This window comes from Panthera tigris, chromosome E1 (assembly GCF_018350195.1).
Source record: "Panthera tigris isolate Pti1 chromosome E1, P.tigris_Pti1_mat1.1, whole genome shotgun sequence".
NCBI classification, from domain to species: Eukaryota; Metazoa; Chordata; class Mammalia; order Carnivora; family Felidae; genus Panthera; species Panthera tigris.
This window is the reverse complement of record NC_056673.1, coordinates 13,917,907-13,939,530: the sequence shown is the minus strand read 5'-3', so window position 1 is coordinate 13,939,530 and position 21,624 is coordinate 13,917,907. Positions and strand designations below refer to the sequence as shown.

General features: G+C 48.7%; 1 protein-coding gene and 1 non-coding gene across 6 annotated transcripts in view; both read left to right on the top strand.

Annotated features, from left to right (window-relative positions):
• RAP1GAP2 (RAP1 GTPase activating protein 2) overlaps positions 1-21,624 on the top strand; it is a 191,696-nt gene that overhangs the window by 51,765 nt on the left and 118,307 nt on the right. The gene's annotated exons all lie outside the window — the stretch shown is intronic.
• LOC122233831 lies at positions 3,099-3,201 on the top strand. Its single transcript, XR_006211558.1, has one exon. It is a non-coding gene; the product is annotated as a U6 spliceosomal RNA (small nuclear RNA).

Here is a 21,624-nt window from a genome sequence, read left to right as displayed (position 1 = left end):
ACTCTGGATGACCTATGGGTTAAGAGGTGGCGTTTGGGGCAAAGGAGCTTCTGGGGCAGCTTCCTGGGCTCCAGTCCCTTGCTGCAGGCTTGATGCCCGCAAGACCTCAGGGAGGTGCTTACACAGTCTGGCACAGACTCCCTCCACTGTCCAAAGCTTCTCAGCAACTGGGGGTCGTCAGAACTGACTGTCCATAGAAGTGTTGTGAGAATTTGGGGTGGCTCCAGTGGCTCTGCTGGATCTGGATTTGCAGAGGAGTTTGGAGGGGTTAGTGCTGTGCTCTGCCGTTAGCCAAGGGGTGAGACAAGGGCAGTGGAGCCAGAGACACCTGGGTGGTGACAGGTGACCCTTGGGCTTGCCCAGAAGCCGGGTGTGCCTTGGGGTGGTGGTGGTGGGGGGCAATGGATTGGAGCACTCCCAGGAGCTGGCATTGGTTGCCCCTGTGATGTGGTTGACTCCTGTCCCTCTTGCCCCCCTTCCTACGATTCAGTCTAATTGGATGTTTCCCACAGGATAAGGTAACTCTCCAGTGAGATGACTTTAGGTGGGCAGGCATGAGATAACATTGAGTCACCTAGTGAGAAGGATCTTCCCTTTTCAGTTCTCTACTAATCCGTGTGATTTCTTTAAGGGGAAACTTTCAGGTTGGTGCTAGTCTGGCTTTAACACCTTTTTAACACTTGCTAATCTCTGTTTCATAACAAAGGGAAAGCAGACCTCTGGCTCTGGGCCTCTAAGTGGAGAACAGTGCCTGCCTACAATTTAGGTTGTTTCTGTGCTATTTATTTTTAGGCTTCGCTCCCAGTTATGGTCAGTGGTACTGATTTTCTTCTTTGTGGTGGTGATATAAGGCATCACTTTAAATGTATTAAGTCACAAGAACGAGTCCGTTTAATAGAAACAGCTATAGTACAAAGGGTATAGAATGTGGCAGAAGTCCTGCAGGCGATGTAGGGAATGGCTGGTGTCTGGGATAAACCTGGCTAGCAGAAAAAGCTACCAGTGGGACTCTGGAGCCCAGTGCTCTAGGTCTGGGCCCCATTTCCCCCTACTTTGGTTCTCTTCCATTCCCTGTCTTTCAGCATTTTATATGTAATGGGGGGATGAATAAGCCAGCCTTCTAAAGTCAGAGGGATGCGGAATGGCTGTTCTGAGACAAGGGAGTCTGTTTGGAGGAATGAGAAGGATGATGTGCTTGATAGACAGGCAGCTGCATCAGACCATCAGGCCAGTTCCTATTTCTGAGTATAGAGCATGTGGTAGGGTGGAAAAGTGACTGCACGGTCCCCACTTATCCACTGACTGTGACGTGATAGTATAGATGTAATCTCCCTGAGCCTGTTTCTGTGTCCATGCAAAAGGCTTAAGTGAGATAATGTGGGTGAAGGTGCATCTCAAAGGTATGAAGTGCTCCATGAGGATGAAGGGGTTTGAGTGGAACCGTTCCCATTCGCTTCTCTCTGGGCTTGTGCTCCTGGAAACCAAGGTAAGATGTCTACTGGTGACAGCCCCACCAGTAGTCAAGGCCAGCCATGCATGGGCCCGGGGCGGGGGGGCAGCCAGGTGCAGTGAGGCACAGGGAAGGACTGGCCAGGGGTGAGGATGCCTTAGGCTCATGGTATCTTGTCCTTCCTCTTGGATGCACTGTGCCCTTCCCTGCAATGCAGCAGACGTTGAGGCCCTCCCAGCCCTCGCCTTCGTCCTATTCTGCTGTTGCTTCTGTCATCCTGATTGCTTTGGCCACAGACTTAACTTACCCAAGGAGAGAGAGGGATTGATTTCGTGTTGGTGCTAAATGACCTTTGTTTCCCTTGCTGTAATCTGGAGTTTCTTTGTCTTTAAGCATCTGAAATCAGTGCAGTGCTCGCTATTCAACCTTCCTCTGTGGGCACCAGCCATGGGGGTGGGGGTGGGGGTGGGGGTGGGGTGGATAGGGGGTGCGCTGGAACAGGCTGCAGCTGCCAACCTCTTATGTGCTCCCCAGACTCCAGGCTGGGTGTTTAATTGCTGAGTCCCTGATTCCTCTCTGCTCTCATCTAAGACCCCTTCTTCATCCTTCCCAGAAGGCTTGATCCATCCATCCATCAATCTTCCTAGCACCTTTAATTGACAGACTCATGCAGATAACACTCCTGGCTGTTGGCCTTAAGGGGTAGAGTGGTCCTGTGTGGCCTTGCAGTGATGGCCCCATTGTCTTTGTCATCTTCCTGCCCTCTGCAGGCTACCTGGAAATGTATTGCATATTGGGGGCAGCAGGTGCACCAGGGAAGATGGTAATGATACAGGTATCCCAAATGGGCCCAGAACCAGGAGACTCCAGCTTACTCTTGGTAGGTCCTGAGAACTATGTTGAAAGCCCAGCCTCAGTTTGCCTCCTGGAGAAGTGGCTGTGGTGCTCATCAACCTTGACTTGACAACTCTCTATGGGGGTTGTGGGATAACCTGGAGGTTCTGCATTTCTGACCATCTTCCAGGGACTCCATCCCCTGGGATCCTGCAAAGGCAATGGTGTGTTTTCGAGGGGGACTGATTTGAGCATGGTTCCAACGAGGCACCTGAATGAAGCCTTTCTTGCAGATGGCATTTTTGGAGATCACTGTAGTGGAGAGCACCTTTAAAGTGCTTTGATTTTCAGATCCTGCTTTCTTGTGGTTGTGGCAGATCAGGGTAAGGTCTAGAGCACTGCCTTGGTCATAGAAGTGGATGGGCGGGGAGAGTGCTTTCCTCTGAGGGGGAAAACAGGTATCTCTGATGGGAAGGATTAAGGTAGAAAAATAGAATCAAAATATATATGTTCCAAATGGTATGGATAAAGTTGTGTGGACTCGGGAGTGATATTCTGAACTGGAGAGCGGTCAGTTAGCATAAATGAAAAGGCATCTACTTCTGATGGCGGGGGGGTAGTTATTTTGAGACAACTCCCACCATGGGGTTTGTGAGGAGGAAAACAGGAATTCCCTCATTATTCAGCACACCACTCATGGCAGGCTCTGGGAGGCATAACAGGGAATCTAATGAATTTGATCCCTCTGTTGTGGGGTGTAATGTCTAGTGGGTTATTCCTGCTTAGGTTATTAGAGAAAAAGTTCTTCCCGAGCTTGCTTTGGTACCACATATGCTAAAACTGGACCGATACAGAGAAGATTAGCATGGCCTCCGCACAAGAAGTTCATCCCTAGCTTTTTTGTTTTTGTTTTTTTTTTTTAACTTTTTATTGTGAGAATTTTCATGCATGCACAAAAGTAGAGAGAAAAGTAATATGATACCCATTTTGAGCCATCATGAACTCATGGCCAATCTTGTTTCATTTATTTGCCCCCCCTCCCCCCCAATTCCCCACAAGATTATTTTGAAATAAATCCCATCATGGTATCATTTCATTCTTAATTATTTCAGTATACATCTTAAAGATAAGAAATCTTGTAAGGAAATAGGGGTGCCTGGGTGGCTCAGTCGGTTGAGCGTCTGACTTTGGCTCAGGTCATGATCTCGTGGTCTGTGAGTTCAAGCCCCGTGTTGGTCTCTGTTATTCTTAAACAAATTTTTTTTTAATGTTTATTTTTGAGAGAGAGAGGGCGTGCATGCAAGTGGGGAGGGGCAGAGAGAGAGGGAGACACAGAATCCGAAGCAGGCTCCAGGCTCTGAGCTGTCAGCATGGAGCCCTATGTGGGGCTTGAACCCATGCACTGGCCAGATCATGACCTGAGCTGAAGTCGGATGCTTAACCAACTGAGCCACCCAGATGCCGCATCCAACAGTGATTCCTTAGTATCATATTGAATTAGTGCTCAGATTCCCCTATTTGTCTCATAAAAGTTTTTCAAAATTTTTTTGAGTCAGGATTGAAAAAATCCAGTGTAATTGGTGATATATCACTTTATAAGTTTTCTCTTCCAACTTTTTTTTCTTTATAATTTCTTTTTTTGGGTTTTTTTAAAAATATATTTTTATTTTTGAGAGAGAGAGAGAGAGAGAGAGAGAGAGAGAAAGAGAAAGCAGAGAGAGAGGGAGACAGAGGATCCGAAGTGGGCTCCAAGTGGTCAGTGCAGAGCCTGATGCGGGGCTCTAACTCTTGAACGATGAGATCATGACCTGAGCTGAAGTTGGATGCTTAACCAACTGAGCCACCCAGGCACCACATCTTTATAATTTCTTTATTCGAGAAACTTAATTATTTTGGGGAGCCAGGATTTTGTGGATGGTATCTCCTGGTGTCATTTAACATGTTCTGCTGTTCCCTATGACACTGTAAGTCGATATTGAGTTTTAGAGGTTCTATCACATTTGTTTGTTTGTTTTTTGGGCAAGACCGCGCTTTGGAGTTTGTCTAATTGTCTGTTTTAGTGACGTTGGCAGCTGTTAATTGATTTTGTCCTTGGAGTTTGAAGGCTGGTGTGGAGGATACTGTGTCTGCCATGGGAGAGCGTGTGACAGACCCACGAGCTGGCTGGATTTGGGGTCTGAGCCTGTGGAGTGTGCAGGAGTCCTGGCCTTGGAGTCCCGAAGTCCCAGGGCTGGAAGGGGCACAGGCGGGAGCCGATCTGCTCCCTGGCCCCAGAACAGATGGCTGCTTGTTCTCTTCTCAGGAGGTGGCTGGGTCCTGCCCTTTGTGGAAGGGCCTGTTACTTGCCCTCTCTTGTCTGATGTTTGAATGCCACTTGGTTGGCTGTTATTGCTTTAAAGAACAAACATCTCCCTTTACCAGCTTCACATTTTAAGACTCACTGAGTGTGTGAGAAGTTAGACTCGTAGAGTTAAGGGAGAGAATTTGAGGCAGAAATGAGGTGTTTTTTTTTTTTTAATGTTTAATTTTGAGAGAGAGAGCAAGCACGGGAGGGGCAGAGAGAGGGAGACAGAGAATCTGAAACAGGCTGTCAGTGCAAAGCCCAACATGGGGCTCAAACTCAGGAACGGTGAGATCATGACCTGAGTCGAATTTGGATGCTCAACTGTTTGAGCCATCCAGACGTCCCAAGGTTTTTAATTCCTTTGGAGCCACTGTTTTAATCTCCCATTTGGTGTCCCTGCTTCTTGTCCTCCTTATCCATTCTTATGGTGGCCAGAGTGGAGTTTTAAAACTTAAAGTAAAATCAAGTCTCTCCAAGGTAGAAATCTCTCCATAGGCTTCTCATTGTAATTTAAATGAAGTCCAAACTCTGAAGCTGGGCCTGCATCCCCTGCCTGGTTCTCTGATCTCACTACCAGTTTCCCTCTCACTCACGGCGGTCACTGTATTTCTGCTGCAAAGGCCTTTCTGTTTCTGGAACATGCCATGCTTGTTCCTACCCCAGGCCCTTTACACATGCTGTTTATGGTGACTTAATTGAGTGGTGCTTCCTCATTGTTGGGTGTCAGCTCAAATGTCCTCTCTCTTTTTTTATATTTATTTTTGGGAGAGTACAAGTGGGGGAGGGGCAGAAAGAGGGGGACAGAGGATCCAAAGTGGGCTCTGTGCTGTCAGCAGCGAGCCCAATGTGGGGCTTGAACTCATGAACCGTGAGATCATGATCTGAGCCAAAGTTGGATGCTCAACTGACTGAGCCACCCAAGGTGCCCCAAATGTCATCTCTTCTAAAAGGACTCCCCTGACCATCTGATCTAAGCAGCTTACTCCAGCCATTATTGCTTTGCCCTGATTTATTTCCTCCATGGCACTTATCATTAACTGATATTATGTAATAAACAATTTATTGACTATTCCCACTCCTAGAATATGAGCTCTCTAACAGCAGGGACTTTGCCTTTTTCACCCCGGGGCCCCCATTGCCCCAATAGGAGGTGCTTAGTAAGTATTTGCTGAATGAATGAATGGGTGCTTACGAGATTCACTGACTCCCCAGAAGAAATATGCCCATTGCCTATTCCCCGGGGTCCTCGTAGGACTGTAGTGTGCCCTCTGACACAGATTTCAAGATGCCTTCTCTTGGCTGAGATTGGGGAATGTCCTCTTCCCTCTCCTTCATTTCCCTTGGGAAGAGCGTTTGAACATAAATGTAACATTATGTGCACAGGAGGAGTGTTGTTATTACTCTTCTGACTCATTTCCTGCCCCTGCGTGGTTTGGGGACCCACAGATGCGAGGGTCCAGGCTCAGTCCTGAAGCTGGGGCCGGGCCCCGGGCCTGTCCTGACACTGAGTTCCTAGATCTCGGGTGCTGGAGCTGCTCTCTGGTAGGCAGAGGAGGGCTCCCTTCATTCATGCCAGAGAGGGGCCAGTGGGTGTCTGAATTAGTGAACACCCGCCATTAGTGAATATATATTTTTTCTAAATGCAGCTTTATCTCTTTGGAGCCCGTGTGGTACACAGATGGCTGGTTACCAGGATGTTGCCAAATACAGGGCCTGCCAAGCCCGTTTGGTTACACCAACGAAAATCACTTCTGTGCAGACGGGGGCTGCTGAAGGGCTCAGGAAATGTCTCAGTCGTTTTAAGCAGATGAGGCCCTCTTGCCCTCCCTACCCCACGTCCGCCCCACAAACTGAGTTTCCTTCCCTCTTGAATCCATAAAAAGTAAATGAGGTAGGCAAGATGATCTCAGGTGGACAAATGCTTTTTATTTTAATTGCTATTTTTAAAAAAAGTGAGTTCTGGCAAGTGATACTGGTTTTCCATGTATGATGGTTACATAACATTTTTAAAAAGTAAATTTGTTTAAGTAAAAAATTGCGATCAATTTGAAGAAAAGTGTTAAGAAAAGTAACAGTCAGGTGGTACATGGATCTGGGAGAAAATTGAGAAGATGCTGTGGAAATGCCTGCCGTTTGGGGAGCGCCGTTGGAAGGAAGCGGGCACATTTCTCAAATGTTCAAGTGGGCCCAAAACACCAGGGTCCTGGGGTGGTTGAAGGTTGGATGGTTGTAGCGAACCAACATCTTTTGAGGCTTGCTGTGGGCTAGGCTTACATACCTGTCTTAATTCTACGAGTTTATTCTCTTTATTTTCCGGTAGAGGGACAGAGGCTCAGAGTTTGAGGAGCATGCTGGGGCCAGAATCAGAGGTGGAGGAACAGGGATTTTAACCCTGGTCTGTTGAGGTCCAGAGGCGGTGGTCTTCACTGCTGTGTTATTTGGAACCCGGGATGAGCACTACCGCAGTGCCTGGCTTCTGAGAGGTGCCTAATACGCACGGCCACGGCTGTTACTGTGAATGCATGCAAGTGTAACATACATACAGTGAGTGTACAGATCTCAGGGCACGGCTCAGTTAATTTCCACATATGTATTCACCTGTAGAGATACCACCCACGTGAAGCCGCCGAACTTTCCTGCACCCCAGCAGGCTCCTTCTCGCGTCCCCACAGTCCACTTGTAATTAATGTGGAGTCAGGTCCATTGCCTTGTATGTGGGGTACCTGGGTAGCCTGGACACCCAGAATAAAGGGAAGAGCATATGTAGGATTTCCTGAGTTGGGATTTCTAAGTGGGGCGTCCTAGTTCAGCCCCGAAGAAGAAGGTGTCAGAGAATCCACTCTGATTTCTAGGGATGAGTAAGCTTGGTTTCACCTTCTCCTCCCCTTCTAGACACACTCAGTGGGAACCTGGAGCCGATGCTGTGTTTATTCACTGCCCTTGGAGCAAGGGTGGGTTGAAAAATTGTCACTTGCTTTTAAGCTTATCAGTTATGAACACACTGTTTCATGAAGGCTGGAACTCTAGCCAAGTCCTTCCCGGAGCCCTCCGGTGGGGGGGTGGGGGCGGTGCTGACCCTGCCAGGCCTCAGGGTTAGTCCACTTCTCCAAAGGCAGAAGGGAGCCCCTCTGTTGATTAGAGCCCCCCTCCCCTGCTTTTCTCTTTCTTTACTGTGAGGATCTTGACCAGCCACACTGGATGAGTGTGGTGGAGTCGGGGGGCTGGCTGTTGTCGTAAGTGTTTACTCTCAGGGTATGAGACGACTTGAAACGGCCCCCACACAAGGTACGACTCTCACCTGGTTTACAGGACAGATCCCTCCGAGGGGTGGAGTCAGGACCTCCCCTCATTTCTCACCGTCACGTGCTCTAAAACCACACTGTCTTGTCTACAGATAGCGGGACTGCACCCGTCAGGGACTCCACCCTGACGCCTGGAAGTTTGCCAGGTGCCTGAGGTAGAGGTTGGAAATGGCCCCTGCAGATTCCTTGAATCCTCATGAAGCCTCTGCTGTGTGCCAGACACTGTTCTCGATGCTGGGGATACAGCAGGGCACAGCGAAGGTGCAAAGCCTCGCCCATTCTCCAGGGGCTTTGTTAGGCCCACATGTGTTTTTCCCTTTGAAGCTGATATTTTAAAATTGGAAGGTTCCATGTTGCACGTTTTTTTTTTTTTTTTTTTCCCAGTCTTTGGAGAAATCAGAAGCTTTGGCAACATTGGTGGGCCTGCCTTCCTGCATCACAGCTAAACTGGCAGCAGCCTGCTCAGTATAGGGCTGGTCCCTTTCTGCTCACCTTTGTACCCATCCCTGGCCACACCTGTGCTACCTCCTCCACAGCTGAGGGATTGGATGTAGAGTGGGGGAGGCAGGAGGCTCAGGGGTGGGGGGCGGCTGGGGGCCACGTCCCAGCCCTGCATGCCCTTTGGGCTTCCTTTGGTTTTGGGCAGGTCCAGTGTGATTGGAAATGAGGGTCCCTGCAGGAGATGGGCTGCAGAAAGGCCACTGTTCATTGTCTTTAGATGTTCCTCCCCACCTTTCCCTCCCTAATTACCCCCAAATAAAATGACAGCAATTATGGGAGGCTATGTATTACAGTATAAAAACTCAGGAATCCTAAGAGAAGGGACTGGACCGGGAGCTCATGTTGCCGCTACTCTGGGCATGGCACTAGGCTGGCACTGTGGGCCCACTTGTCGCATTTCATTCTCTGCAACACACTTCCTATCATCATCTCCATTTTTCATAGAGAAGAAAGCTGAGGTTCCAAAGGGGTGACATTTCCAGTGTCACTCAGCTTGTACAGCAGAGCTGGGATTCCAGTCCAGAACTGCCTGATGCCAAATTCTATGCCTCTTCTCCTGTCACCAGTTTCACGGTGACCGTGGCTGAGTTACTTGACCCCTCCGCCCTTGACTTTCGCGGTGTATGAAGTGGACGGTGATGCGCTCAGGTACACGAAATGCATTCCAGGTGTATGAAGATGCTTCAAAACGTTAAGAACTGTAGCACCTTCACACATTCTCATTGGTTTTTAAGGAAGAGACTGGATTGGTCTCTTGGGCAGCTGGGCGCCTTTTGAATACTGGGCCTGAGCTGGGGCAAGGGAGGGGGCAGTGGAGCCTAGAAGGGGGGAACTGATTTACCAGCCTTCACGTAAGCTGAAAGGGCTCCTGGCTGCTGTCCTCACTAATTAGAACAGAGATTTCTGCTTCTCTATGAGAACGGGAAGGTCTGGGCTGGAGCCCGGGTTACCTGTTCCATCTGTATTTTAATAGAACATTTATTTTAATAGGATTTAATCTTGAGATGCAAAGACGGAAACAGAAACAGTGTGTAAATCAAGAGGTAACCAAAACAGGCTGTCTGAAAACTAGATCTTCAAAGGTGCCAGGAAGAGCTTTTGAGTGTGACATCAACAAAGGCCAGTTACTGATAGCTGAGAAGGTCCCTCAAGGGCATGGCCGTGGAGAGGCAGGACACAGCCCGTGGTGGAAGTGATGGGAGCAGGGACACCTGGCTTCCACATTGCAGTTCCTCTGACCTTCCTTCCCCTTTTCTGGAAAATGCCCCCACCTCCCCCACCTCTGCAGCATTCACCCTGTCTTTCTCCTCCATGAGTACACAAACACAGGCAGCAGTCCTGATTATAAATGGATTGTGTTCCAAGCATTCATTTGTGCTGTTTCAAGTCACTTCCATCAATGTTTGTGGAAGGCCAGGTGTGTGCCAGGCGTGGGACAACAGGATCCTGGAGGAGAATAAGATACTGTCCTTGCCTTAAGCTGCCTGTGCTCCAAGTAGAGACCAGACATGTAATGTGAACCCCATACAGAAGATGGTGGGTGCTGGAGGAGATGGTGACCTCCATCCTGGAGGTCAAAAGAAGGAGGGACCACCCCAAGGAAGGCTTCATGGAGTTGGTGGCATTTGAGGTGGGCCAGGGAGACTGGACAAAATTTCTGAAGGGAGAGATGGAGTAGGGAAGTACATTCTAGTTAAATGGGACAGGGTACACAAAGGAATGGAGGTAAGGAGAGCGGTGGACACGTTCAGAACTCAGTTGGACTGTGGTGTGGATTTCACATTGGGCAGTAGTGGGAAATGAGGCTGTCAGGGTCACCTCAGGCCATTTTTGTTGGTGTTAAATGCCAAGGAGTGAAGGGCAGGTTAGGCTTCTCTGTTCCCTGCCTCCCCCAAACTCACATGGCAGTTTGGTGCCCTAGTTAGCTCAGAAACATAATTAGTATTACAGTTGAAATGGAGCTCTGTAACCTTTGTTTTATTGTAATGCTATTTATTGGGGTTTGGGGCTAGAGGGTCTTCATATTGGAGGAGTGGTAGGTGGTACCTCCCAAATGACTCTTGATTGGCAGTTTAGCTAAATGAGTCAGGAATCTTTTGGTTGCAGGTGACAGACCCCAATTCTAATGAACTTAAAGGGAAAGAGAAATGTATTGGTTTGGGTAATTGGAAGGTTCAAGGGGGACAGATTCAGGTACGGCCGGATCCAGGGCTAGAATAGTATTCTGGACACTGGTTCTCTCTCCCCATGTCTAAGCTATGCTTTCTTTTGGGTTGGCTGCATCCTCAGGTTGTCCACAAAGAAAGATGATGGCTATTCCAGGCTTAACATTCTGCCAGTGTAGCAATACCAACCAACAGGAAGAGCAAGTCTGTTTTCTGATGATTTTCCAGGGAGTCCCAGGGACCACTCATACTGGACATGGTGGGTCACGTGCCCACCTCTGAACTTTGGCCAGAGGGATGAGCTATGCTGATGGTCCAAGTCTAGGTGCCCCCCCCTGGTTCTAGGGGTGGAGTCACCTGGACTGAGAAAATAGGAGGGTGGGTCACCTAAGGAAATTTGGTATGTTGCTGTCAGTAGACCAGGGAATGGAAGCTGGACAGGAGAAAACAGCAGCTGTCTGCTCTCCTGGCCCCGGTGGTTTAGTTGGTGTTGGTCTCTGTTCAATCTTGTCTACTTTGCTGGTGGCTGCAGAGGCTGGTACTCTCCCAGATGCAGGGATGCCCCCTTCTGCCTCTGCTGGGTGAGGTGTTCTCTCTTCTTCCCTGATGCAGCATATTGGACGCCCCAGCCTTACTAAGCACATTCCTTGGGCACCCCCTTCCCAGAGTCTATCCCGGACATTGGGGCAGTCCAGTGCGTGACTGTGTCAGACCTTGCTTGGGGTCGGCCCTCAACTCTGGGGTTCAGTGATACTTCCCCATCCTCTTTTGCTGGTGCTCTGTGGGGCTTATTTGCCTCTCCACCCAGAAAGTCTGGATTCCTTTCATTTAGATTGCTCCTTCCTCTGACCATCTAGCCATTGATGCTCTTGGTCACAAGGTCCTGTCTGAGAGTGGGGCAGCTCTGTATGATCCATCTCCCTGCTGGAAGCTCAGGCCCGGCGGAGATCTCAGGGGTATGAGAGGTGGGGACCCCTAGACAGCAAGGAAGTAACTGCAGCAGGGCAGAGGGGCAGCCTGAAGCCCCACAGAAAAACCCAGGGAAAGTAGCACCATATGTGATCCTGAATGTACATGGTGTTCAAACAGTGGCCCTCAGTTTCCCTACCTGTGAAATGGGACTAGTTCTAATGAATGACTGATTTTCACTTGTTCTTTAACTGGAATTATTTGTGTAAGCAAAGCTCTTATTCAGCAATTCCACTTCTAGGTACATATGCCCAAAAGAACTGAACGCAGGGACTCAAACGGATATCTGCACACCCATGTTCATAGCAACATTATTCAGAACAGCCAAAAGTGGAAGCAACTCAGGTGTCCTTCAGCAGGTGACTAGATAAACAAAATGTGGTATATCCATACAAAATATTATTCAGTCACAAAATGGAATGGAATTCCGATACAACGTGGATGAACCTGAACACATTATGCTAAGTCACTAAGCCAGAAGGACAGAAATTTGCTTGATCTCACTTATGTGAGGTACTGAGCATAGGTAAAAGCAGAGAGCCAGAAAATAGAATAGAGTTAACAGGGTTCGGGGTGGTGGTGGGGAAGAGTTATTGTTCAGTGGATCAGAATTTCTGTTTGGGATGATGGAAAAGATTCTGGAAATGGACAGCTGTGATGCTTGCATAATACTGAAAGCCTCTGGATTGCACACTTGAAAATGGCTAGAGGGGTAAGAGAACAAACATCTTATTCAGACCCTCATATGTAAAAAAAAGATAAAAGAGAGTGTTTCCCTGGTTGAAAATGGGGTAACCAGGTTGGGGGAGCTCTAGTCCTGTCTCCATGAGCACTGAAATACATTTGGGGCCAGAGTGCCTTGGGGAAGCCACAGCCCACCCTTCTCTACAGGTTCTGAAGTTGACGGTCCCCGAGACCTCTCTCTTGTCCAAGCCCATCCCCCTCCTCCAATGGTCATGTGTTGATGGGAAGGTCAGCTCAGGGAGAAGGCTCTGGAGAGACTGGGCCACCTTGTGTGAGCTCTCTTTTTATCCCAGCATTTTCCTTTCCTGTAGCTGTGGACTCCTGGACAGGCATTTGTCAGTGTCTTGTGGGGTTCTCCTTGGAGGCCAAGGGGACTGGTGGGTGGGTGGGGACTTCTGGGGGCTCAGCATGGATTCCGGTAGGAGTGTGGAGAGACGAGTCTTGACTCTGAGCTGACCTTTGGGCACAGATCAGAGCCTGTGGCCACACGACAGAAGGCTTGGGTTTGGTGCCCACAACATGGATGCCTTCGGTGACTGCCAGCCAGACGCGAGCTGGGCAGCAGCCATTCCAGGGGGTGCTGTCCATGGAGAGCAGGCTTCAGGGTGGACATCTCTGCTGTTCCTGACCATCACACAGGCTTAGAACCTTCTTCTGAGCGTTTTCTGGGCTGCTTCTTGCCAATCTGATTTTTTTTTAAAAGAAATGTTTATTATATTTTTAAAATCCATGTTCCTTGCAGAAAATTTGGAAAACACAGAAAAGTACAAAGACTAAAATAAAAATCATCTGCAATCCCAGATGGGGGATTGCAGAGATAACCACTATTAACATTTAATATATTTTTTTCTGGTCTTTTTTTCCCTCTAAACACATACCCTCCCACACAGTGTATTTACATCTGCATCTACATCTGTTTCTATATATTATAACAAACTAGGGATTATACTTTAGATATAATGTATTAGGACTCTTGGGGGCAAATGTCAGAAGCCCAGGTTGAATTAAACAAACAAAATAGGGGGATGTATTGGCTGTCATAACCCATTTGTAGAAAGGGCTGGGCCTCAGGGACAGCTGGATCCAGGACCTTGAGCAATCTCTGTTCCTCTCTGTCTCTTGTGTCTGTGTCTCTTTTTGTGTTGGCTTCATTCTCTTGGGCCATCTCTACCTCTGATGTTGAAACCATGGTTACAGACCACTGTGGGTTTAACATTTTAACGCTTTTTCCTCCAGAGAGGGGAAAAAAAATCTCCTTTCCACCAGCTCCATTTAGACAAACCCCAAGGAGTTCCAATTGGTTTGGATCACATGCCCATCTGTGCATTAATCTCTACATGGGGGTTGGGTGGGGATTTATGCTTGGCCCAGCCTGAGTCAGGGCTCATCCCTGTGGCTGGTGTGGTATTGTGAGCATAAGAGTCCTTTCCATTGGGAGAGGAGCAGATCCCTAAAGTAAAGGTGGGGAGTTTCATTATCAGATGAAGGGGTAAAAGTGACTTGGGCCAGGCAGAAACCATAGACAAAAGTTGCTTTGGCATTGGTTCCAGCCCTGGGGGGGGGGGGGTAGCACAGTGTTTTGAGTGGGCACGTGGGCCCTCATTCACATACCCATTTAATGAAAGATCAATTGATAGCATCCCATGAGCAGTACAGTTTGGCCACACCCATCACCATTACGCATATGTATAGTCCCTTCGACCCAGGGAACCCCCTTAGAGAATTTATCCCGCATCTATATTTGCACATGCGTGGAACGATATAGTACAAGGTCATTCACTGCAACATTGTTTGAAACAGCAAAACGCTGGAAACAAGCAAATGCCTATCAGTAGAGAACTGGGCACCTGGATTCATGCCCTGGAATGCCATGTGACTTAAAAAGGAATAGGGAAGCTTTCTAGGGTCCAATGTAAAGTTCTCCCAAGATATTCTGAGTAAAGAAAAGCAAGGTGCAGGATGGAGTGTACAATATATGCTGGGTTTTTTTTTTTTTTGTATAAAAAAGGGTGAAAATAGGACTCCATCTTTGTGTTGGCTTCTGTTTGCATAAAGAAACTGCAGAAGGATGTGTAGAAACCATTCCATGAGGTGGCTGGGGAGCTGCATGGGGACAAGGATAAGACAATGCCTTTCACCATATATATACATATGTGTGTATATATATATATATATATATATATATATATAAACATTTTAACTGTTTGTTTATTTATTTTGAGAGAGAGAGATAGTGAGCAGGGGAGGGGCAGACACACACACACACACACACACACACACACACACACACACACACAGAATCCCAAACAGGCTCCACACTATCAGCGCGGAGCCTGACGGTGGGGCTTGAACTCACAAACTGTGAGATCATGGCCTGAGCTGAAATCAAGAATCTGATGCTTAACCAACCAAGCCACCCAGGCGCCCCTCACCGTATGCCTTCTAATACATTTGGCTTTTGAACTACATTAATGTATTATTAAAAAATCAACAGATCATTTCCTTTTGGAGTGATCAACAAGTTTGGGAGTCAGAAATCCTGTGTCAGTGTCTGTTGCACACAGTGCAAATGTACCTAAAGCTGCTGAATTGTAGTGTTTAAAAAAAATTTTTTTTTTAGTGTTTATTTATTTATTTTTTTGAGAGAGAGAGAGACAGAGAGAGAGAGTGTGCAAGTGGGGGAGGGGAAGAGAGAGAGGGAGACACAGAATCCAAAACAGGCTCCAGGCTCTGAGCTATCAGCACAGAACCTGATGTGGGGCTTGAACCTATGAACTGTGAGATCATGATCTGAGCCTAAGTCGGACGCTTAACCGACTGAGCTGCCCAGGCGCCCCTGAACTGTATTCTTTAAAATGGTCAAAATAGTAAACTTTGTGTATGTTTTACCACCATTTTAGGGGTGAAAAAAAGTCAGCAGACCGAAAAAAAAGTGGAAAAGCCAGAAAAATAACCAACCAGAAAAACTCCATGGAATGTGAGCTCTGAAGTCAAGTGGCCTGGGTTCAAATCCTGCCTTTGCGATTTTGTAGCCCTGGGACTGTGCATAAATTGTTTAATTTCTCAGAGATTCAGGATAGTCATTTGTGAAGTGTGGATAATAAAAGAATCTGTATTCTGAGGGTGAATGAGAGGTTGGGATGAAGTGTGGTGCCCAGAAAACATGGGCCTCCCTGTGAGTTTAGCTCTGCAGGAAAGGAGGATGGCCACAGGAGGCTTACCACCTCCCCTCTCGCTAGGTGGGACCTTTGCATTTTAATGAAGACTCTTGAAAACTGAAAACATCCTAGACTCAAAGGGAGGAATGGTCGGAATTTCAGAAAAATTTATAGCTCCTTTCTGGGGACAATGAGTTCTTATCATTTTCCAGGGAGAGTTTAACTTTCACCTTGGCCTCCCCCTTTGGCCCCCAGGTGGTTGAGCTGGAAGCTGGAGAACAAATGACCTGCCCGTGGAAAGGGGGTGAGCCAGGAGAAGGGAGAAAGGACAGCCGAGGTTCAGACCGGAGATGGACGGAGCCTGAGCTAGCTGAAAGGTCCAAGCGGGAAGGTTTGAAGCTGGAGAAAATGAGGCAGTCATTGCAGACAAATGAGCCCCGACCTCCCTCAGCCCCTTATCTGCCTCTAGCTATTGCTCTCCGCTCTCCTTTACAGCAGAACTTCCAGAAGACCACCTCTGGCTTTGCTCCCCACGCCGCCACACGGCTGCCTTTCTGCCCTCAGCTCAGAGTCATTTGACACAGCTCAGTGGTCCCTCCTTCTTAGAATGCTTTCTCCGTTTTGCTGGTGAAAGCTCCCGCTCCCGCTTCCCCTCTGTCTCCCGGCAAGTTCACCGCCTCCTCCTTCCCTGACTTCCAATGCATTGTGGAATTCTCTGTCTCCCTCCTGGTGTTCACCTGGGTGTCTGAAAGTCATTCCAGATGTAGCAGGTCTACAGTGAAATTCCTGTGCTCTCTCTAGCCCCCTACTCATCCCTTAGGTAGCTTTCACCATCTCACTTGCTTAGCCCAAATTCTCGGACTCACCCTTGACTTCTCTGTATTCTTCTTGCCCACATTCAATCTCGCCCTGGGTTATTGAGGTGACTTTGTATTTTTTGATTTGTATTTATTTATTTTTAAAGTTTATTTACTTATTTTGAGAGAGGGAGAGAGAGAGAGAGAGAGAGAGAGAGAGAGAGAGAGAGAGAGAATGCAAGCAGGGGAGGGGGCAGAGAGAGAGAGAGAGAGAGAGAATCCCAGGCAGACTCCATGCTGCCAGCACAGAGCCCGATGTGGGGCCCAAACTCACGAACCGTGAGATCATGACCTGAGCCGAAATCAAGAGTCAGATGCTTAACTGACTGAGCCACCCAGATGCCTCAAGGTGACTTTTTCACTGGCCTCCCTGCTCCCTGCCACTCTTTGCCCCCTTACGGTTCTTCAACACTGCAGTCTGAATGATCCTTTGAATCTGTCAGTCAGATCACATCTCTGTTCTGCTTACAGCTCTGCCTTCTATGGCTTCCTGTTTCCTCATAGTAGAAGCCAAAGTTCTTACCATGGCCATGGGCCCTACATGATCTGTTCCCTGTGATTTCTTTCTTCCTTCCTTACCTACCTTCCTTCCTTCCTTCCTTCCTTCCTTCCTTCCTTCCTTCCTTCCTTTCTTCCTTCCTTCCTTCCTTCCTTCCTTCCTTCCTTCCTTCTTTTTCTTTCTTTCTTTCTTTCTTTCTTTCTTTCTTTCTTTCTTTCTTTTTCTTTCTTTCTTTCTTTCTTTCTTTCTTTCTTTCTTTCTTTCTTTCTTTCTTTCTTCCTTTCTTTCCTTTCCCCCATGATTTCTCTGCCCTCAGCCCCTGTTCTTTATTCTGGGCTCTGTCTGCACTGGCCACACTGGCCTGTTTGCAACTTCTTGACTAATTAAGGTATGCTTCTACTTAAGGACCATAGCCCTTGCTGTTCTGTCTACATGGAATGCTTTTCCCCAGACACCCTCACCACTTGCTTCCTCACTCCCTTCAGGTCTTCTCTCAGATGTCATCTTCTCATCGAGGTCTTCTCTGATGACCCTGTTTAAATTTGCAAACTGTTCTCTGCTTTATTTTTCTTCGTGGCATTTGCCATCACTTGATATACCTCATATTTAAACTTTTTATGTTATTAGGTGTTGATTATCTCTTTCCTCCACTAGAATATGAGCTCCAAGAGGGCAGAGGTTTTTTTCTGTTTTGTTCACTGTTCTCTCTCTGTGGCCTGGAACGGTGCCTGGCACATAGAAGATGCTCAACAGGAATGAACGAATCACATTTGGTTTTCATAGGGAGGGTAATAGGATGACATTTCAAGGCTTTATGTGGCTCATATGATCAGATTTACATTTTGAAGGGTCACTGGAGCTCCTGGGGAGAAATTATTGGAGTGGGACAAGAGTGGGATTGTGGAGATTGGTTAGGAAGATGTCAGTGGCTTCGGGATGCTGGTGGAGGGGGATGGAAGGACATCGACAGACCCAGGAAAAATGTAGCAGGTAGAATGAAGGGATCATTGATTGTTGGAGCTGCGCTTCTCAAACTTTACTGTCTGTGCACGTCACCTGGGCATCTTGTCAAATTGCAGATTCCCACTGGCAGGTCTGGGGTAGGCCTGAGAAACTGCATTTAGACCAGCTTCCAGGGGACGTCCTGCTGCTGGTCCACGACACAGCTTGAGTAGTAGGGGTTGGATGTCAGGCATAAGGCAGGAGGAAGAGTCAGGGTGCTCAGTGCCTTTATTTGGGAGACAGAACTTGGGAGGAGGAACAGGTTGGGGGAAATGGGGTCACTTCTGGGCATGTTGATTTTGAGGTGCTGTGAGACCCCAAGTGTAGATGTTCAGTTGGCAGTGGGGTCTGTAGCTGACAGGAGAGGCCCGAGCAGGAGACAGACAATTGGGGGTCCTCATAGGGACAGCAAACGCAGCCCCAGTGTGGGTGAGACTGAGTAGGGAGAGGGTGCATTGAAGGTGGTCAGGGCTGTGGGGACCCCTACTCTCTGGAAGTTGTATTATTGCCATGAAAGATGGATTGCCAAGGCAAGGGCATTGGGTTAAGATACCTGATTGGATGTGGGGCAGATGTTTTTCTTCACTAGGCTCATTCAATACTGTCCTGACCTTGGGGGTTTAATAGCCTCACAAAGAAAATGTGCAGGAGCCTTTTCCCTGAAGGCAGTGGCCAGTCCAGGGCACATGGAGGAAGCCAGACAGTTCTGGTTCTCAAGAAGGCAGGACATCCTCCAGTTTTGGTGCAGCTGTCCTGATGGGCCTGTCCTGGAACATTTGGGGGTTCTGCTGCCTTGGACCCCCAGCGTGGACTTGGGCGAACCTAGTCTCAGATCCCACTTAGCCAGGCGAACTGGAGCAAGGCACCGCACCTCTCTGGACCTGCATGATGGGGTAATAATAGCCGTGGTTGTGAGGGTCAGTGAGATGTTGTGTATAACATGCCGAACCCAGAGGCTATAGAGTTGTAATAGTTCTCTCCAGAGGGTGTGCACGGTCAGGATGGGCACTGGACTTGCCCACTCCCTCCCTCCCCGCTCCCCTGCACGCGCCTGGCTTGGCCCCACTTCCAAACACTTCTCACGTTCATGGTCCTGCTTCCTCCTCCAGCCCTCTCCTTGGCTTGAGCCCTCTCCTGCCATTTAGATCAGTCCCCATGATCTCTCTTGCTCTGAATCACACCCCCACTGGTGCCCATACGTTCAAGCCGGTCTCTCATCCATTCACTTTTCCATTCTGAGCCTGGCTGTAAACCCCCTGGGGGTGTTGTCCATCTGTTCATCCATGTCCCCCGTTGCTCTTTGGTCCTTGAGGCTGGGTAGGTGCTGAGGACCCAGTGGGGATGAGGCAGGCCTGATCCCTCCCCTTACGGAGCGCTCGGTCGGGTGGGGAAGACAGGGATCCAGCGGGTGGTTGCGGTGGAGGGGCTGGGTGCTGTGACACGGGAGGCTGTGCTGTGGCAGCAGACAGCACAGGGGGCCTGACCCAGGGTGGGCATGCCATCTCCAGGAAGGGACATTCTGGCAAGTCTGGAGAGGGGGTGTAGGCAAGGAGAAAGGTCTGGACGGAGGGCTGTGGTGGGAGTGACAGGTGGCTCAGTAGAGGAACGGACAGGTTTTGTGGGCTGGGGGGCAGGTGAGGAGGGGACGTGAGAGGGATGAGATGAGGTTGGGTGGGTCCAAGACAAGGGGCTCTTGAGGGCATGTTAAAGAGTTGGGTTTGGTCCTAATGGTGGAGGGGAGCCATTGAAAGGAGGGTGCCGCCATTTACTTTGCACTAATTTTCCACTTTCATTTCTGTTCATTGTGGTGGATACGCATAGAACTTACATTGTAGCCATTTTGATGTGTACAGTTCGGTGGCATTATTTTTGATCACCAAACCGAAAGCCCGTCCCCGGTAGCAGTCTCTCCCTTTCCCCTCTACACCCCTAACCACCTACCAATCTGCCCTCTGTCTCCAGATTTGCTTATTCTGGACATTTCACTTAGATGGAATCCTATAATATGTGGTCTTCTGTGATGGGCTTCTCTCACCTGGCATCGTGTTTTCTCTGTCTTTTAGCCTATGTTAGTACATCGTTCCTTTAAAAACATTTTTTTTTAAGTTTATTCATTTTGAGAGAGAGAGAGAGTGTGCATGTGAGCGGGGGAGAGGCAGAGAGAGAGGGAGAGAAAGAATCCCAATCAGGCCGTGCACTGTCAGTGCAGACCCCAAAGTGGGGCTCGATCTCATGACCACGAGATCACGACCTGAGCTGACATCAAGAATTGGACGCTTAACCAACTGAGGCACCCAGGCGCCCCAGGACATCATTCCTTTTAAAGGCTTATTATACTAATGTCCTTTTAAAGGACATAGCGTATTTTATTTATCCATTCATCTGTGGTTGGTCGTTTGGGTCATCTGCACATTTTGGCTATTGTGAGTCGTGTTACTGGGAGCATTTGTGCACAAGTTTTTGTTTGAACCCGTGTTTTCACTTCTTCGGGGTATGTTCCTAGGAGTGGAATTGCTGGCTCGTGTGCTGACTCCGTGTTTAACTCTCGGAGGATACGCTGCCCGTTGTTTCCCAAAGAGGCTGCGCGGTTACACATTCCCACCGGCATGGTACAGGGTTCCAGTTTTTTCACGTCCTTGCCAACACTTGTTATTTATTATTATTTTTTAAAATTATGGTTATCCTGGTGGGTGTGATCAGCTTTTCACTTTAGAAAGATCCTTGTGTCTGGAGCATAGATTGAGGGGTGCGGTGGATGGAGATGGGTTAGGATGGGGTGGCCGTTGTCCAGGTGAGAGATTGATAGGTGACCAGGTGACAGTGGGGTGGAGAGAAGAGACCAGTTTGGGAGGTGGTGAGGACTTAGTGAGATGCACTGAGGCCTTGGGTGGGGAAGAGGGGGTCAGGCGTGACTTACATGATATCCCTGCAGGCTAGCTCTGCGCCAGCACATGATGGGTGCTTTATAAATACTCACCTGAACACTAGATTCCCGAGGAGGAGAAATGGGCCTTTGGAGCTCTTTGTGCTCTTACGGATGGCCCTTCCCATGGCTGTGCCTGATATAATCCTCGGGCTTGGAGGGGAGGGTGAAGAGAGGTCTCAGGTAGCCCCTCTTCTGAGGGAGGCGCAGGGTTACGGAGCCCCCTGATCTGGATCACCTCCATCCTTCTTCATTTCCAGGTCTCCAGGAGACCACGTGGGTGGGGCTGGGGAGCTGGAGAGAGTGGCTTTTTGGGGGAGGGTGTGAACCTGTGGGGACCAGTCCAGGACTGGACTGGCAGCTCTGAGGACGTGGAGCCTTTTCTGGGGTCCCCAGCCTCAGGGTAAAAGCACTTCCTGTGTATAGGTCACGCCACGTGAAATTCCCTGCTGCTCCTCCAGGGACACCCAGGGAGAGCTCACAGGTTTCCTCCATTCTTGACGCTTCTGTCAGGGTTCCGGAGGACCCAGAAAGACCTGACCCAGCCCTTTGTGTGGTTCTCGTTGATGTTCTTGCCATAGGCCCCGCCTCTGGGTGTACCTGACCTACTGGGGTTTCTCCAGCTCTGCAGCCTTTTAATGATGGATTTTGGCCTAGATAGGGAGGGAAGTGTCTTTCGATCTAAAAGCTTGCAGCAGCTTCCCTTTTCTTTCTCCTCTCTCCTCCCTTTTCTCTCTTTTCTCTCTCCCTTTTCATCCTCTGCCCCTCTGCCGGGTTCCCCTGCCCCCAACCCCCTTCTGTAAATCTGTAAAATAAACACCTTAAAAAAAATCCCATTCATCTGTTCCGTGTGCAGCTCCAAGCAGGATAAAGCCT